This window comes from Epinephelus lanceolatus, chromosome 2 (assembly GCF_041903045.1).
Source record: "Epinephelus lanceolatus isolate andai-2023 chromosome 2, ASM4190304v1, whole genome shotgun sequence".
Lineage (NCBI taxonomy): Eukaryota > Metazoa > Chordata > Actinopteri > Perciformes > Serranidae > Epinephelus > Epinephelus lanceolatus.
In genome coordinates this window covers 39,244,315-39,264,819 of record NC_135735.1, presented here as the reverse complement: position 1 = coordinate 39,264,819, position 20,505 = coordinate 39,244,315, and the positions used below count along the sequence as shown (strand labels likewise).

The following is a 20,505-nucleotide window of genomic DNA, read 5'->3' as shown; positions in this document are numbered from 1 at the left end:
TTACATTGGGTTTCCTTAGTCTATTTCTTTTTTTCTTTTTTATTTATTTATTTATTTATTTATTTTGCCAACTGGCATTATAATGCGTACCATAGATGGTGAAATGGAAGCAGGTGGAGGGAGAAACTCAACATGGAGGCATCGTTCACCTCAGGGTGTCCTGACAAAGATGCTCTATGGTCTGTTGCCCTGGTGCTACACTGTGTGTCATACTGCTGTGGCGATTGGCGACCAAAACTACCTTAAAGGATTAAAATAGTTTTAATTATACCTAAGAAGGAGCTTTATTTGTAATGGTTTTATTTTGTAAAACACGAACAGGAAGTGTGTGATTTCCTAATCCGTTCCGCTTTACATTCGGGGTGGAGGAGGGCGGTGTGTTTGTACCGGGGACAGTCCCGTTGAGTGGAGCGATAGCACGGACGGACATTTTCATCCTGTATCGAAACAAACAGAGCAAAACAAAAAAGAAGAAGAGCAGAAACTGAACGAGGTAGGTTTGACTTTTCTTTTTTTTTACTCAGTCTGGTCCATTGTTTAAAAAAAAAAACCGAACAACATCACCTAAAGTTTAAATTATTCATAAATTATGTGGCTTTAAAGTGTCGTACCTACTTATTTATCAGTGACGTAGCTCTTTTTAAAGTTTTCTCCATCAACTGTTACATTGTCTACACAGCCCATAAAGTCATATCTGAAGCAAAAAACAGTGTAAATGTTCCTGTGCTGTTGCCGTAGTGTCTCAGTACTGATTTATGTGTGACATTTTCTGTGTCTGTTCGGAGGGGAGTTAGCGTCTTAAATATATTACAGGATTAAAGTAGTTGTTTGTTGTAAGGATTAAATTAAAGGATAAAGCCGCCTGTGTGAAGTTCTGTGTTTCTGAGGGGTCGTAGTGAGGCGGAGGGTTTAACTGCGAGTTAAAGGCTTGTGCAGGGTGAAGGGTGTTCAGCACCGCGGACAGCTCCGGAGCAAATACTATACACACTGGATGAGCACAACCAAAGAAAGCATGGCAGCTCCTCTCATCAGAGTTGGAGTGTTTTAAAGTATAATTTCCTGACACATGGGGGACAGCTGCCACCCTCCTTCATGCTGCTGCGTACAAGTTTGATGTAGTTGTGAAAGCAGGCAGGATGAGGCAGGTCACTTCATGAGCAGGACAATGTGACAAGTTGATCCGATTTGGAAACAAGTGAAATGATTTCCTCTGTTGACACATTTTGGTTTGGCTCTTTTGTTTATTTGTAGAAAAAAATCACATTGCTTTGCATGGTCTCATGAGAGCAGTCATGGCTGCAGTGGTGTGATGGAAAAGGCTGTTTGTGGTGATTTCTAGAGGTTTAACCTTCACCTCGCTTTGACTTAATGTTTCCATTGTGATCAGAGCCAGAGCTCTTTGGCCTTAAAAAGCACTGGCTGAACAGGGAGTCATTAATGTTTACCTGCCTACCTACTCACCCACGTACCTTCCTGTTGTTCTTTCTGTTTTTGTGAGGATAGGTGTGCACTTTTTGGTGGGAAGCATTGAGTGAGAAGGCCAAAGCACCGTTGTTATTTGGCACACCAAGAGTTTGGCACCAACTTTGTTCCTGTGTTGCCATGTGGGGATACAGGAACAAATAGTTACATTTCTGACTCAGCGAAGTGCAATGTTTCTCCTTAAAAAGATTGATAAAGGCTCATTTCACAAAATATTTTTAGAAAATAAAGTCCTTATGACTGCATCATCATGTGTGGACTCGTAATGTTGTCAAGCTGTGAAAAGAGCCTTATTACAAAATTGAATATATCTGTTTTATTACACAAATGAACTCCACCTCCATTTCAATAAAAGAGCACAAACTTTTGGCCCTCCCTGCTTCCTGTCCTGCCACTGTGTCTGTGTCAACGAGGACAAAGAGCTCAGGCCGAATGTTAAGCAGATCAGCACGTGTGTTTTGTCTTGGTTTGGCAGCCTGGTGTTGTTTGTAACTACGAGCAAACAGACAGATCGTTCAATTAGGACAGGAAGTGACCACAAAGCACTCAACATACACTGATATCTCAGCCAACTGAAACACATTCAACCTCGTCTGACTCTTATAGATGTCTTAGATTAATGCTCCAGTTTAATAGAATGGATTTTGTAAAGAAGTTCATGTACAATATAAAGTTAATCAGCATTTAACTGGCTGTATATGTGTAGAATTCAGTGAGTACAATGGACATTGAAGGACTGAATTATGTGGGTCTGCCTGCAGCCTGTGAGTTATTCTACTCTATCAGACACTGTGAAAGACAACAATCGGAGTGTTGTCAAACCTTGTTAGCTTGTGAAACGGTGATGTTCATTTGTTCAGGCTGCACCTGAAACAGGTATTTTTCGCTGATTCTTTGTGCATGAACATGAACCCAGGGTGCACAAGTAATTGGTTTCCTGCTGAGAAAATGGTACCTGCCTCCACTGTCACAACCCTGCCCCCCCCCCCCCCCCCCCCCCTTCTCACCCCCCTCGGCACCCATCACTCACCAATCCATCACCCTGCCCACAGAATGGTGAGAAATCATCACCAGCCTCCTGCTACATCTGTCGAAAACACACAGGCATATACGCACAAACAGAATCGCACTTTTCCTCCTGTCCCTTTCACAGTCACACAATTTAATTTATTCCCCTCCTCATTTATTCATCTTGTTCTTTTTTCACTCTCCTTGTTGAATTTCGGTGTAATCTGCCTCAAAAGTGCCAGATGGTAGAACAACAGTAATATCCAAGAATGCACTGTGATCACAATCTTCTTTTACAGCGCATGTTGCTCGCTTATCAAGTTTCAGCAACAAAATGAGCAGGGAGATCACTTTCACGGTCCGTTCTTGGCAACTGTTGCCTTTCTTACCATGTGGGATTTTTTATATACAGATTTGTTTTGGATGTGCACTTTAAAAACCTGCTAATGTTTGGATTGCACATCAGTCATCAGAGTCGTCTTGTTGTTATCTTGTCTTGTTTGTCATCTTTAGTTAATTCCATCTTTTCTGTGAGGGGCAGATGTTTTTACAGGCCCTGCAGGATGTTTTGGGCTCACCCACACAGTGTGTGTTTAGTCTTAAATCTTTTGTGCTGCTTACAGAGCCGTGGGCTTGAGTCACATGACCTTAGGCTTGACTTCACAAAAACAAATGACACTTTAAAGTGGAATGGACGGCTTCTTAATTTTACCCTCTTGTGTTTCCGAGTCGTTTTATTGCTGCTGCTTTCGCAAAGACAACCGTATCACTTTCAGCTTCCACAGTCACTTTGGTTGTTCCTCCGTCCACCATTTTTGCTACTGGGGATAGAAACGGCAAAGAACTTACACAGACAATCCTTGGCAACAGACCTGGAGATACTTACCTATAGTTACCGGGGAAAAAGAAAAGCGTCCACTTCCTGTTTTTGGTTTCACAGTGGTTCTTGCACTTCATTTGTGCTGTAAAAAGAGCCTTCACATTCCTGGGATATCATATCAAGTGGCAGACAGCATTGCACAGTGAAAACAAGGCTCATAGGGAACCAATCTAAGCGCAGATGGTGTTAGTATTCTATAGCCATTACACTGTGCAATCAACATGTATTTATGTTGAAGCAAAAACTTGTCTATTTCCAATTTAATACCAGTGATTTGTGCTTTAGCCATTTGATTTGGAATGACTTGATATCCCAACCTAGCTGAAGATTAAAAATTATGTTAGAAAAAGATGTGCAGGTAATCAGTCCTTTTCATTATGTTGCAATAGCCTGAGGGAAAGTTGCAGTTTGGCAGTGTAAACCCACAGACAGACAAATACTACTTGTTTAATACTTGTAACAAAAAATGTAGACTTGGGACTTGACTCAGGACTTCAGTGTCAAGACTTGAGACTTTCTTGTGATTTGAAAAACCATAACTTTATTTAATCTCCAGCATTGTGATGTAACGGTAACTTAAAGTTAAGTTAAAGTTTTGACCACTAATAGTACTATAGAGCAATGCTTTTACAACTTATACACAGTAACTTTTGGCGTTTCTTGCCTGTTCACAAGAAAATTCCACAGGGCTCTGTCATCCTAAATGTCCAGTGTGTAGGATTTTTGGCAGAATTTAGTGCCATCTAGTGGGAATGATTGCAAATAGCAACCAGCTGAAACTTCTCCCGGTTAGAATTCCTTATGTGTTCATTGTTCAGGAGGTTTTTAGCAGGTTTAATTTTCTTAACACCCTCGGTTTCCTCAAAATCAAATTGGTTGCACAAAGCACCCTTAAGTCTTCTCCTTACAGTTTTCCTAAAATGTTCACTTAAGTAATTATGGCTTTCTCCTTCTGTTGGTCTTAAACTTAAGGAATTAAGGGACAGTTGCACAGAATACCTTAACAACCAAAGCATGGTGGCAATCTAAAACAAAACTTGAAGTACCTCTGACTCTATCTTAACTGCAAGTGGATATGCTTTTGATTTTACACTATTGATCTGACTGTCTGACTGTTTTCTGGCATTTGGGGACAAATTTGTAGTATGTGCTTTCTATGACTGTATTCCTCTGGAAGTATAATCTTTTCCTCCTCTGACCAGTCTTCTTTTCTTCTGCCATTTTTTTCACTATCTAACTATAAGCCAACCCACTGAGATGATAACAGACATAGCAGGCATGAGTCCAAGCAAACAAACAATCTCCATGGAAACTTTTACCACTGTAAAATTTCTTTCAACGCAATAAGTGTTTCCTTAACTAAGGGATTCTGTGTAACTGTGTAAGTCCCTCAATCAAAGAAAATTTAGGCCTTAACTGTCATAGTTAAAGAGAAAACTAAAGGTATTTAAAACAGGTAAAACATTAAATAAAGCAGCGGTGTTATTTTGACGATCTCATCGCGGAGGAGCTGCTAACTTCGATTCTTATTTTCAGGTGATTATACACTTATGAAAACATACTGATTATATTATATTCCGTGTCAGTAATATATCCCCCTAAGTCCTATACACTGGACCTTTAAAAGGCAGCAAAACATTATTCAGTGGGATGTGAAGAGTTTCTTGTGCTGACCGGCCCATCTTTCTCCTTTGCCCACAGAAACAGAGACAGATTCTGTATTTTGATCCTTATGCTCCATCAACAAAATGGATCATTTCAGATATTTGACATTGTGATATGTATATCCCCTCTTATTGATCAGGATGACATGGCGGATCTGCAGAAACCTGATTCCTCTGGTACAGTAGCTCCACTGTAGGGACGCCCATTAACCCCCTGTCTAAGAGGAGGAGGAGAGGGTTTTCAAGATGTAAAAGTGAATTTATGAAACTTTCTTTACAACATTAAAATCAGTCAGTGTCAAAAGTACAAACTGTTTTTCTCATGGAAAGATATTCTTATCCTCACAGTCATTTATGTGCTTAGTATGTGTGTTTGAGTGTTGTGTAACCATGTTGTTTATGTTTCTGCATGTGCAGTATCATGTGTGTAATAGTTTTTTACAAGTCTTTGTTCATCCTGTATGTCATATGAATGTAGGTGTATATGTTCCTATATGTATTTGAATATAGACTGCACTATAGGTGCCTGTCACTGCTGTGTATGTGTATGCGAGTGTGGAAATGAACAGCATGTAAAGAGCAGCATGTTGACAGGTGTCTATTCAAATGTGTGCAAGCAGGAGGAGAGAGGAGAAGAAAGCAGTGGAAAAGAGGGGGTGGTGGAGTGTGTGTGTGTGTGTGTGTGTGTGTGTGTGTGTATGTGTATTTGTGTGCACTCGAGGTTTTGTGTGCGTTAGCAGGAAGTGAGAGTGAGGCTGTGAATGTGAAAGAAAAGGGAAAGAGTGTATGAGGGAGGGAAAGTAAAAGAGCGAGAGGTAGAGTGGTCCATGTGTTACGTAAGTGTTGTGAAGCATCCCTGTGTGTGTGTATGTGTGTGTATTCTGTAGGCCTACAAATTAATCCAGTGGGTTTTATCCTCAGTGAATGGGACAGTGGGGCTTTGCAGTGATTATCCCTGCAGGCCACAGATGATTGCTTTGAATCTCCTGTACGTCCCACACCGCCATGTTTCCTTGCCTGTATATCTGTGTGCCGGCACATCATTCAGTCTAATTTATTGTTGACAGATCACAACAGTTGAAGATGTCTGTAGGTGGCTGCAGATGCTTACATCAGTTTCATGGAGGATCTACTTTAATCATCCTTCTTAAATAGTTTGAAACTGTTTCACAGTTTCAATGCATAGTTAAATGCTTATTTTCTTCCTTTTCTGACTGACCACCTCTGCACATGTTTATCTTTTCATCCATACATTTCTCTGGATAATCTGCCTGTCTCATCCTAGCCCTCCTGCGGTAGCTCTCTGTCTGTCTGTCCATCCTCGTTTGGATTATATAACCAGGGAATATCAGAAATGCAATCTGCTCCATCATCCCTGCTCAGCTGAGACAGAAAAAAATGGCTGAATGCTGGGAACCATTTGTCATTTGGGTCTAGGCAAAGGTGTTAAAATCAGAGCGGGGCATCTTAAATGGTGCATTTTTACACTTGCTGCCAGGTGGTCAGGTTGTCCACTCACTGGGTGGCAGCTGCATGCAGTTACTCTGTGAGAATCAGTGTTACAGGAGAGAAAACCAGCCATGAGGATCTACGCTTATGCATGCAAAGTTTTGTAGCATTGATGTCCATTTTGGTGGCATTTCACTGGAAAATAGAACAAAGACAACATGTTCAGGCATTTATTCTTCTGATTTCCTCAGTGATTTTCCACAGCAGAATCCCCCCTGTGTGTCCTTCCTGTCACTCCATAGGGAATGTTTTAATTCGGCGAGGCCATATTGCCACGGCAGGCGTTGCTATGGGCAAAAAACCAGCACTGTGTGAGCTTTTCTGCCTTGTTCCACTCACATTCAGCCATTGTGGTCAACCTGGATGGAAATCAGGGGGCTCGATTATAGAGCTGTTCTCTGAACATCAGACGTCGCTATTGTGAATCTGAAAGTGAATGGTAACCTAGTTTTAGCTTTTATTGATGTGTAACTGAATAGAACTGAATGTAAAATAATGAAATGAGTTTTGTTCACATGTTCAGAAAAGATCTTAACATGGAAAAATATTCTTAATATGGTGGTGGTGATATATCCATGTTACACTATTACATACATAGAATGCTGATCTTTTAACCACAATAGTTTAAAGATGAGTCTTTCTCTCCAGTCATCTTAAATTTATTAAACAAAGTTGTTTAATTGCCTTCTAATGTGCACATTGTGACTGATTGCATCTAGACAAATAACTGAGATTTAAAAATTTAATTTATATTTTTTTTATAAAATTTTTTTGAACCATCACTGCTTAATTTTGATTCTAATTTTAGAATTACTGTCTGTGTGTTTGCATCTTTGTGCACAGTCCATGCATCTGTGTAGTGTGGCTGTTGGTACATGTATAGTATATCAGCAGTCAGGCATGAAGTGGCGGGTGTTCTGTCTGAATAGTTTAGCCCTCAGGCTCCCATCATGCTCTCTGGCCCGGTCACGTCTTGGCATATGTGTTTACTGCTTATAGGTCAGCATGGAGGTAGAGAATGAGGTTTGTGTGTGTGACTGTGAAAAGCTGCACTAAACATAAAATATTTGTCTACTGGTCATGGAAACAAAATATATGATTGAATTAATATTTTCTTGTGGCTATAGTCAGATAGATAATAAATGTTCTATTTCAGTGATAGACAAATTAATTAACAGTTATCTCTGACACAACAAACAACCACCAGCAGCAATAGTGGTGTAAAGGTCAGAGTCATAGTGCTCATTCGCCTCATTCGGTCCACTTCACACCCACGGTGTAAAACACTACGTTGATTTACCTTAGAGTCAAATGTGGTGTATAAAGTTTTGTTTGCTTGCTAGAAGATGGATGGAAAACATGAACTACAGGAAGTGATGCACTGCAAATTTCCTGAACCTTCACTGCTGTGTGAATGTACCTAATATAATATGAAGGTTGCCTGAGAATGGAGAATGGATGATGTTATATATGCAGTGTCAGCAGGTACTTTACCCTCCTGTAGAGTCTGTATGACAGGTTTGATTATTGCTCTGCTTGGTCCTAACCAGGCTGGTTAAAATGGACTGACAGGGCATCAGTGAATACAGGAGTGGATGCAAGAGCATGTAAGCATGTTTGTGTAAGTGTTTACATTACACAGTATTTGTGTGTAACTGAATGATATCAGTCTCTCCGTCTTAACAAGAGCTTCTCTGATGCCAGGATCAGAGTTTCAGTGTTTCATAACGGCATGTGTGTGCATGTGACTGCAACAAAAAGTGGAAACAAATCAGATCAGGGCAAAGCAGGATAGCTCAGAATATGAGACAGCTCACAACATATAGCATATGTAAACAGCCATTGTGCTTAAATGTATTCTTTAATCTCTACAGCAGGAAAATGTAGTGTTGATACACCCGGTCCAAAGGTTGTCACTCTGTTAAATACTGTAGGCGTTAGTCGTGGTTATCAGTATTATAGATACAGGTTAGAGGGCTCCTGCTACACTGACTGGGATGTTTAGAAAGCTATTAAAAGACCGTGTTTCTTGTTATGCAGTGTTATATATATATGAGCTGACTTTGTTATCGGGAAGTGGAGAGGATGGTGGTTGGCATGCATCTAATTGAGATGGCTGCCAAGCTGCAGACCACTTTACAAGACCAACAAACAACAACATTGTTGTTCATCAGTGAGACATCAAGGCCCCCCAAAGGTGGATGTTTTAAACCAAAACATGATCTTTTTCTCACACTGATCGAGTAGTTTCTGTACCTAAACATAACCACACATTACCAGAGTGTTATTGAAATGGAAAGAAACATTAAGTTATGCTAACGGCCATTTCATTAGGCGATAATGTCATTCTGAACATACTCGTGGGTGGAGCAGGAGCTTTCTAACCTACACGTACAGTATGATGCTGATAACCACAATTAATGCCTATTTAATAGAGTGACAGCATTCGAAAGGGGTGGTTGATAATGTGGTGATTGCGCTGTGTTAGGGGCTTAAAGCATGGTATAATGGCTTGCAGGTCTAGTTATAATTAGGACAACAGCATCGGTTCACACAAGGACAGATTCATTGACCAAATGGAAACATCTCAGTGAGTGAATTTACATGCACATAAATAACCTGTTCAGTATCCTGTTATGTACGCATTCAAGAGCGCGTGCCCCATGCACAGCACTGAAAGTCCTTATAACTGGGTGCAGGTGATGGCAGGAAACATCAGATTGATAGTAAATAAGTAGATGCACCACGTACAGGAGGGGTAAATTGCCTTTTCTTTTAATTTAGTCTTCATTTGAAATGTTACAAACAGGGATCTACTTATTTACTATCCTGTTTATGTGTTTGAGTATTTAAACACCATATCGTGTTTTCAAAAACCCAAAAATGTTACCCGGGACACTCTGGGAAAACAGATGGGATACTGTTGCATATATATGGTTATTGAAATCTGATATTTATCTGTGCAGGAGTGGCCTCAGATATGAAAGAGGCTGCGTATCTTCATCCACTGCTCCCCTGTCCTACGTAGTGGTAGTGACAGTGACAGTGACAGGCTGGCTCTGCTGTGGAGGACAGCGTTACAGGAGTAGAGTAGTTGTTTTCAGGAATAACATTAGCGCAGTACCAAGTGTGTGTGTGTGGTTGAGACAGACCGAGAGAGTGATTGTGGAATTGCTCAGAGCAGACAACTGTTGGCAAAGGGAGAAGACATTACCAGTTAAGTTGTCAAGTGGTTGTGACTGTGAAGTCTGTAAACATCACAGTGCCTGCGCAAACAGATGAGTAACCAGGTTACTAGACTTTTTTATGCATATGGGGATTATCAATAACTCAGTTTCTCTATGTTCATGTAAACACCATATCCTGAATATGATCATTACTGGGAGAAGGCTTGGAAACAGGTTATTCATGTCCATGTTAACGCACATGGACATAAAGTAATCCATGCAGTCAGCATGCTAAAATATTTGGTGCTAAACGATGTAAGTTTGAGCACCGAGTAGATCTTCAAATCCAAACACTTAACATGGATGAGATTGACTTGTGTGTCACATATCCATGTGAACACAGTTATTTACATCTCATGAAGGTTCACCTTACAAAATTGAATCTATTTGCAACTACAGTCTGCAGTGGTACCATGTGAATATGCATCTTTGGAACCATTTAGCCCCAATTTTATGTTTTTTTTTTAAAGATACATTCCTCCTGTTAAACCAGGTTTAGATCCGAGAGGGGTCACAGTCGTGTGTGGATAATGTTTTGTTTTTTTATACTTATGGGGTCCTACTGATCCCAAATAGCTAGGAGAAATAAAAAATGCATACCAAACAAAAGTTCGGTTCTCAGGAGGATATAGTCTGGCGCACAACGGCTGCAATACGTATGATGCAGAGCTAGATAGGATCGAAAAAACCCAAGACCACAGACACTGTGCATGCATAGAGCCTCATATGCAGGCCTGTACTGAACCACTCTTGATCCTGTAAACACACGCACACGCGCGCGCACACACACACACACACACACACACACACACATAAACTACTGTTGCATTAATGATGTTGACCTGCCCTATCCAGTGAATTATGAAACATGTCTCGGCTTTGATGCAGTAAGATGTCGGACCCTCTGTACCACACCTCTACCCTCACCCACACACACACCTACATACACTCTTGTCTGCCCTGCTGCTGCTCTTCTTCTTGTCCTGAACCAGTTCTTTCTGTGTGAAGTTTTCAGTTTTCGAGTGTAGAGACATGTTGACCTGCACACACACACACACACACACACACACACACACACAGAAACACACTGATGTTTTTAGTGTGACATGGCGAGTCTGCAGTCACCTTCACTTTGAGTTTAAGTGGACAGGAGAGAGAACGTAGGCTTTGGTGGCATGTCTGTGTTATAATTATGGAGATTTAATAAAGCCATTGTAATAAAGTTTTAAGCGGCAGCCTAGTTGACCTGCTGCTAATTTTCAAGAGGATAAATGAGATTGAAAAGATGGAAGACAGGAGGTCAAGTCTGGTGCAAATAGACGAGGGAGAGAGGGAGTCTGTTCCTTAAAGACATTCTGCCCTGTCTTCATTCATAATCCTTAATATCACCTCTCTTATCATAAGTGTTTTTGTGCAACACTGCTGAGGCAAGATGTACAAGAATAAGACAAAAAATGTCCGTGTGTTGCAGTTTTCTCAGCTCTCTATTGCTGCTTCCTCATGCATGTTCTTCCTGTAGGGTTTCATTGTTGCCCTTAAAGAATCCCACTTGCTGCCCAGCGCTCACTTTTGTGCTTTTCAGCTCTACACAACCAGCTTTGCTTGCAATTACACAAAGAAAAGGAGCATCACAGAAATAGCAATGCTAATTTACCATCACGCTGTGCCCACCGTCTCATTCGCCACCGCCTCTCGATCTAATCTGCGATTAAAACAAATGCATGAAAGAGAGAGAAAAGTGCATCAGCTATCCTAAAAATCCCTCAGATTTAGGTTAGTGCTTCTATAAACCCGTGAGAAAAATACAACTGAACAACTGACAAGCTGACCTGGTTTCCCTGACTGTGTATATCAGTGCGACCAGAGTGTCCTGATGTCCTATTTCTCTCGCAAACATTGTTTATCTCAACTGAACACGGCGCTTGATTGATGGCAGTCTTCCGGCTCAGAGTCGAGCCAGTTTATCACAACAGCCTGACATTCTGCTACAGTGAAGGTTGCTAAACAAGTGTGACTTCATCTTTTTTATCCTTCATCTCTCCTGACTTTGTTCTGAGTGCAGTAGAAGACACTGTAAAAAATCCCCTCTATTGATTTGTCCTTCAACCAAGCTTCATTAAATCTACCTTATTCATTCTTAAAATCCTTTCATTTATTTTGTAAACAGCGTTTTTATAACATCTGTCAAATGTATCATGATTTATCTTCATATTATTCTCTTCAGGTTGATGTTATCAGCACTCAGACTTATAAGAATACTTCCTATGGTAGATGCTTTTTACATACCATGCTTCAACAAAGTGTTTGAGATCACTCAGTCAGGGGGTAAGCAGCAGGTTACAGGAAGTTCCACCACTGAGGTTAGGTACAGCTCATTTTTCAACAAGATATTACATTTAAAAATGTGCTCTACCAAACAGTAGGGATCTTTTTAATGGTGACTTAATGACCTGTCCATGTCAGGCCCCCAGGAAGTGTGCTGGGCTTTGAAACCAATTTTTCGTAATGACCAAACAGTACAATTACACCATCATGTAATGCCCTGCGCCTATAAGACTTTTTCCCCATAGACTTACACTGCAAAAGAGACAACTGTAAATCAGTGGATAAATATTTTTGCACTTCACAACCCCTGTGAGATGACTCGTTTCACTATCGGATTTTTATCTATTCAGTCCGATAACATTTGGAAGGTCTAGAAGAGCTGCACAATTGAATAATTTTTGCCAGCAAGGCCAGCAAGAGTGCGTGCTCTATGGGCAACATGATGTGGAAGCAGTGCCGATCATCTGGTTGATTATATAGGCAGCAGTTGAACCCTTTTGACTTCATACACCACCGTACAGCACAGTAAATGCTGTATGAATGTGACTTAAAACTTCAGAATTGTGTTCTTTGTAATTTTAAATAATTATATACATATTCTAGACTTTACTCTGACCAACAGGTAAAATAGTTTCAAATTAGAAACACAGTCTTCCCTACAAGGCTCCTGCATCCCCAGCGGCTCTTACAGTGTCTCAGTCAGTCATACAATCACATGCTGTATTTTCCATAGGGTGTTTAATGTTTTCAACATGGAATTTTCCATTTATATGCTCTGACAGGATTTTTCTTTGTTGCCAGAAATAGCCTGCCACTGGAGTCTTCCATGATTGAGGCTGTGTAGCTGTGTGTTAATCATGTCAGCCTGTGACAGTGCTAATCCAGTCCCCTTCTGGAGCTCTGTGCCAAAACTTTATGCTGCTCTGTTCTACTACTGTACGCTGTGTTCATACACACGCCATGAGACAAACTCACTTCAAATGTGTGTGTGTGTGTGGCGTGTTGGTACGACATGGCTTTGGAGGAAGGCAAAGATGTGATGATGGATGAGACCGACAAAGTGGGAGGCAAACTGAGACAGACAAGATGGAAACAAATTCTGGATTTAACCAACAAAAGGAATGTAGAAAGAATGACAGCCGTAGGAGTCCACATATTAGCAGCTGGGTTTTTCACTGTTCAGTGAGACAGATGGGTATCTGGTCTGATTATAAAACAATTTCCATGTTGTTTTTGTCCTAATAAATGATGAAGATGCTGCTGGGTTTAGGTTCTTACCTGCTTTGCTCATTGAGGTCATGTCCTAGCTCTTTCCTGACCTTCTCTCATCCTGTTTCCACATCTCCCTTTAACAGCTTTTAGGATTAATGCTGTTAATATTATGATCAATAATTCATTGGTGCCCTTTTAATGTCTCCATTTCAATCAATGTTCTCTCGATACACTTTAATTTGTTGCTCAGTTTTGGATGGACAGCATTTGTTGTTGTGTTTTTGCTTAGCACTTAATGACATCACCAGACAGTTATTCTAATGTTGCTGCCCTCATCCCGTTAATATCATGAGTTTCTGTAGGTGGTAAGATTTTAGCCATAATCGCCTCTTACACTAAATACTTCATCCTCCTTCCCTTAAGGAAAATTTTATCACTTCCTGTGAGCCTGTGGATTTGCCCAAGGAAAGACCCTCCTCACACCCGCTGTAACGTATTCAGCAAAGAAAATTACTGCCACGTTACATCAGTCTGCTCCAGATGCGAAAATCTGGCATTTATATAGGTAAATGTTATGGATTGTTGCTTAAATCTTACATAATATTTGCCGTCTCGCTCCGGTTACTGGACATACACCATGTACATTCATGGAGAGAGAGGGTATGGAAAGCATTAAGCGAGGAAAGAAAGCCTGAGAGAAGAGATAGATAGAGGAGTGAGTGTTTGTGAGAGCAGAGAGAAAACAGTGGAGAGTAAATCCTCTTTCCCTGCTGACTTTAATCTCTCCACGGGCTGAGCCTGGCAGTTCAGGCCTTACAGCAGCCGTCAGTCAAGACGGGTGACAGCCAGCAGGGCCGCAGGTGGGGGATGGGGACGGCCGGACCTTGTGTTATGTCAGCTCGACTGTAGTGTGTGTGTGTGTGTGTTTGTCTGTGAAACATGTTACGCATGTTAAATAGGAAGTGACTTTCAAAGTGGGATGGATGGACAGACAGAGGAGGAGGAGAGAGAAAAAGACTGACAGTAAAGAGATGGATTGTTTGAGTTACAGCATGATGTGAAACATTCACAAAGATGACTGGAAGCAGACACATTTAAATGGAAAACTTTGTAGAGATGTGTCACCACCAGAACGTGGTGAAGCTGCTTTGTTCTTGTGCCATTTGTAAATCTCCCAGCAACCACAGCTGGTAGCATCAGATGAGCCTGTTTGATCAAATACAAAACAAGCTGGAAAAGTAAGATTTTTGCAGTTTGTCAGTGTAACCAAAGGTAGAGTGTTCTTGTGGATCTAATGAAATGATGTTACAAGTAAAAATCAATAGGTTTCTCTCAGAATTGAGGTTACTGGGATGCCGAAGGGTTTTGTGTCTTTACTCCAAATCCCAGTTGTAGAGAGGAGCAGCAGAGCTAACATGAGCCCTCTGTTGGATTTTGGTTTTCTTACTGTAACACGAAAAATAAGAGAGGAGGCTCATTGAGTGGAGGAACAATATTTAAGCATGACATCTAGGTGGTTCTATGTTGCACATTTGTCCTGTATGTGTTTACAGGACAGTGGATGCAGGGCTGGGTAACGTTACTTGACATCTTTAAGCTGTTGACTGAAACACTCCAGTACCGATTGAAACTTTAACCAGCATCTGTCGTTTTTGTACCCAGAGCTAGAAAAAAATGACTATTTGTATAGTTTTGCTTGCAGCCAATCACTGAAAGTGTTCTTCAACTTAAAGCAATGCTTCCTCCAACAAATGAGCATATGTATATAAATTACTCACACTGTGTTAAGATGAATTTGTGAAGAGAAATTTGTTTGTCTCACATGCTTACGCTGAAGGAAGAATCCAAAAACAGAAAATTCTTGATGAATTGAAGTCCTAAGGGTCACATTTAACCCTATGGTTTAGCAAAACATGCGTTTATAAGCTCTTGCACAACTCATGCAGTATAATTCAAGTCTCATGTATCCAGCCGTATGCTCCAGTCGAAACTTATCTCTGCTCTTCGTTCACATGAGGCATGTGAGAATAACAGTTTAACTCACAAGGTGTGAGTAACTGCTACAAAGATGGTCATTTGGGGGGTGAAGTATTCCAACCATGTGATATTTGATTGGCCCACTACTGCAGCAGCTACAGCCTCTACAGTCTGTGGTTGAGTTCAGTGGCCATACTACACACCTTTGGCATCTGTTGACACTTTACGCAACTGAATGTGTTGAAGAAATGACTTGTATGACTCGAGGTCGATCTCACAGCCTTAGCGGGTTTATTAAAGACACACCGCAACAATGAAACAGCCGCGCAGAACAGTTCACCAAACATTCTTATACTCCTCCTTAGATAGACATCATATTCAAATAAACACAAGAAGTTTGTGCTCTAAAAAAAAAAAAAAGGATCAGCACTCAGTGAATAACCTCCTAAGCCCTATGATAAGCTATTATGGCAAGGCTTAACTATATAGACCAGTGAGCAGTGATAACTAACATGTCTTTGGGGTCATCGGGTGGGAACCTCCTTTCACCGGTGTTTCATCTAGTTGGTCCCACGACACCTCCAGGAGGCTAGACAGTGATCTCTGGCGTCCCAGAGACACTCCCCTAATGCCAGGTCTCACTGCTCCCCACACTAACCGAACAACCTCCTTTACCTTACCTATACTACCACAGAGGAGGTAGACCCAGGGAAGGAAGCCTTGTTAGGCTATCACACTCCCCCGCCGGGTTAGGCTGTACAGTCTACCTCCCCAGGACGAGCCCTCACAACAATGACACCTCCAGGAGGCTGGACAGTGATCTCAGCCCAAACAGCACTGCCACCTTCAACCAAACCCAGGCTCCGTTTATGCGAGCTCCAGGCAGAAGCAATGCTGATACTACCTTTACTAGCACATTCACCATACTCTATTTCACACGCTACATAGCATAACTGCAATGTAAGCTAAAGTTAAAGGAGATAAATGAACTCACAGGATCAGCAAACACACTCACTTTGCAGCATGGTCTCAAACAAAATGGATTCAAATAGGCCACTCCCACACTTAAATACTTCCTCTTCCTGGATTTCCTCCTTACTTACACATGGCTTTCTCAGCCCAAACAGCACTGCCATCTTCAACCAAACCCAGGCTCCATACATGCGAGCTCCAGGCAGAAGCAATGCTGATACTAGCTTTCTTGTCACATTCACCATACTCTATTTCACACACTACATAGCATAACTACAATATAAGCTAAAGTTAAAGGAGCTAACTGGACTTACAGGATCAGCAAGCACACTCACCTTGCTGCATGGCCTCAAACAAAATGGATTCCAATAGGCCACTCCCACACTTAAATACTTCCTCTTCCTGGATTTCTCCTGACAGGAAGTGGATCTCTCCACCTGATCTCAAGGAGTTATGTGCCCTGCTTAGTAGTTCCCCCTGCTGGCCCCCAGCTGACATTATTTCTTCTGTAATAGATAAACTGGCTGCATTTAATTGCTTCATCTGACATTTCCCTCACTGTCTTCCTCAAATTCTGTCCCCGCACTCCGAGTTCCCCCAGGAGTGAGACAGTTGATCTTGCTATGAATCCCCTACACCCCACTTCCACTGGACAAATCCTAGTCTTCCATCCTCGCTGCTCAGCTTCTGCTCCTAAGTCTGCATATCTAAGCTTTTTTCTTTCATAGGCTTCTTCCACTGAGTCTTCCCAAGGAAGTGTCAGCTCAATGAAATAAACTATCTGTTGACTCACTGACCACAACACTAAGTCAGGCCTCTGCCTGGTACAGACTATTTCCTGAGGAACAACTAGCTTTCCCCCTAAATCTACTTGCATTTCCCAATCACAAGCACCTTCTAGGCGGCCACACCCTTGCCTCCTCACTAACTTATCCCTTCTGTATTTCTCTCCCTCACGGACAAACTGAATTACTAAGCTCCTATCCTTAACACCTTCTGAATTCACCTGTCTTCGTTTCCCTTCGATGCCTGCAGCTAAACATTTCAACACCTGATTATGTCACCATGTATATCGGCCTTGTGACAAACTAACTTTACAGCCTGACAAAATATGCTTTAAAGTTGCGGTACGTGAACACAATGGGCATGATGGGTCCTCATTTACCCACAGTTTTAGGTTCTGGGGGGTTGGTAACACATCGTATGTAGCCCCTACCAGGAATCTAATACGATTCTCCTCCATACTCCACAGGTCCCTCCAACTAAGCTTCCTCTTCTCTACACTTTCCCAATTCAACCACTGTCCCTGTTTAGCCTGGGCCACTACCTTTGCACCCCTTATTATCTCTTCCTGTCTGCGTATCTGTTCTACAACCAGCTTTCTTTTATCTTTGAGGCCTGCTGTATTCCATACCGGTTTACCTGAGCCAAGCCCCAGGCCTCCCCGGCCAAACTGAACATTACCTACAATCTCTGCATGTCTAAGAGCTGTCTCTGCCTCCTGGACTGCCGATCTTGTGTTCCACTTCCTCCCCTTGGTTGGATTTGGAACCACACTCCTAACTACCACGTCCTTACTCCCAGATAACAAGAGCTCTGTCCTGACCTTGGTACATTTAAATTCCTCTGTTAAACTAGATACTGGCAGCTGAAGTATCCCTTTTCCATACAATGCAACACTACTTAGGCACCTAGGAGCGCCCAACCACTTCCTAATGTAGGAGCTAACCGACCTTTCAATTCTCTCCACAACAGATATTGGAATTTCATAAATTGACAGTGGCCACATTAACCTAGGATATAGCCCAAATTGCAAACACCACAACTTCAACTTTCCTGGAAGTTCTGATTTATCTATTCTATCCAATCCTTCAGCCACATCTTTTCTAAATTTCACCACCTGTTCCTTATCATTCAACTCTACATTGTACCACCTACCTAAGCTCTTTACTGACTTTTCCCTAATTGTTGGGATGTCCTCATCATCTATGACAAACTTCCTATCACTTAACTTCCCTCTACATATCGAGATGCTTCTAGATTTACTAGGCTTGATTTTCATGCCGGCCCACTTGAGGTTCTTATTTACCTTCTCTAGTAGCCTCTTTGTACATGGCATTGTTGTGGTCACCAGTGCCATGTCATCCATGTAAGCCCTAACTGGTGGAAGATGCAACCCATTCTGCCGTCTCTCCCCACCTACCACCCACTTAGAAGCCCTAATGATTACTTCCATTGCCATAGTAAATGCTAATGGAGAAATTGTACACCCTGCCATGATGCCTATTTCTAGCCTCTGCCAACCTGTTGTGAAACCTGCTGTACTTAGACACAACCTAATATCCTGAAAATATGCTTTCACTAAGTTAACAACTACCTGTGGCACTCTGAAGTAGTCAAACTCACTCCAAATGAGGCTGTGCGGTACTGAACCAAACGCATTTGCAAGATCTAAAAATATTACATGTAGGTCCCTTTTGTTATTCTTCGCTGCCTGAATCTGGTGCCAGATCATGCTAGTATGCTCTAGACACCCTGAAAAACCTGGTATTCCTGCCTTCTGCACCATGGTATCTATTAAGCTATTCCTTTCTAAATAGCTAGCTAGTCTCTGCGCTACTACACTAAAGAAAATCTTCCCCTCCACATTCAAGAGAGAAATCATCCGGAACTGGCTAAGGTCCACAGACTCCTTCTCCTTAGGAATGAGGACACCCCCTGCCCTACGCCATGCTCTTGGTATAATTTGTTTTTCCCAAACTATTCTTAGCTGTTTCCACAAAAATTTAAGGGTATCAGGCGCACTTTTATAAACCTGGCAGGGGACTCCATTTGGCCCTGGGGCCGAAGAAGCCTTTGCACGCCTGACCACCTCCTGAACTTCCTTCCACCTAGGTGGCCTGACATCCATCTCATGCTCTATCCCTCCTAATGGAGGGATATCAGGTGGGAAACCTACTATCCTATTCTTCTCCAAATCTGAATATGTGTCTCTCAAATATTCTTCAACCTCTAACCTTTCTGCTCATACCTAACCTTCACACACTTGTGTGTGTGTGTGTGTGTGTGTTTTGTAACATTCTGCTCTCGTCATCCTGCCCTATTGAAGGTTGTTAAGTAAACATGTTTTGCTTCTAACCTGACCTGAACTGTCTGACATTTCTCTGCCTTTTCACCACCACAAATGTTGCATTTCCATGACAGGTATCAAATATAAGAAAAAAAGTATTAAATTAATTACTGTATTGGCATCGGTATTGGTATCACTTTAAGGCAACTGGTATTGGTACTGGTATTGCAAGTTTTTAATACCCCCAAGCTTTTAGTGGGAGACCTTTTGAGCACATTCTCTAGTTAGCTGGTGTGCACGTGAACTTTTTAGCCACTCTAGGAATATCTAAAAAAATGTCTGCTTGTCAGTCTACCCCATTCAGACAGAAATATTTCAACAGTAACTGGACACAGACAGTCATGGTTCCTAGAGGAAGAATTTTTTTTTTTTTTTTTTTTTTTTTAGCAAATGTTAGGATACTTCACTAAGAAGGGGATTATGGTAATCCATACCTCATACTAATTCTATATAGTAAGCACTACTTACCATCATCTTAGCACTGGTTTGGCAGTAAGTATAGAAAAAGATTAAAACACTTAACCATTTTGTACTGAAATAGAACATCACTGCTAATTAGACTTCACATATGGACATCAGAATGTTTTTCTAAGGATTTAATTTCTGTTGTTGTGTTTTCTGACATGTCCCTGGAGCTGTTTCACCAACATCCATAATTTGTTACAGTTTCTTTCAGCTGTAAGCAGCTTCGTGCATTGCAGTGAGGTAGAATAGCGTCCATCAACAGCACACTCAAATCAAGGGTTTGTCAGTACAGGCTGTTTTGAGTGTACTTATTTTCCTCACTCGTCCAGTGTAAAAACATCACAGCCTCAAAAACTGCTTGGATTTAGAATATAGTATGGATTTAGGGCCAAGCTATAAGAGCTGATCAATCTGATTTGTTGTAGTAAAACTGATCTGATGATTGTGAGTCCAACAAGAGTGCTAGACGCATGTTCAGTGGAGTAAATCTGTGGTTTATCAGAACAAAGCTTAACTCAAAGTGAGAGTGTTATGGGAAGTAGTGACAGAGATGAAGGGCGCGTATATGGGGTGAGCAGAATATTGATGGGTGAGATTGGATGATTTAAGGTGACCGATGATTATCAGGAACACGTGATGGGAGCACACAATTTT

General features: G+C 41.5%; 1 protein-coding gene across 1 annotated transcript in view; it reads left to right on the top strand.

Annotated features, from left to right (window-relative positions):
• The first annotated feature begins 354 nt into the window (after positions 1-354).
• The window catches only part of LOC117254395 (synaptosomal-associated protein 25-A-like), a 53,996-nt gene continuing 33,845 nt past the window's right edge, over positions 355-20,505 (top strand). Inside the window, exon 1 of the mRNA XM_033622692.2 lies at positions 355-493. The gene's annotated coding sequence lies outside the window, so the exon portion shown is untranslated. The remainder of the gene's footprint in view (positions 494-20,505) is intronic.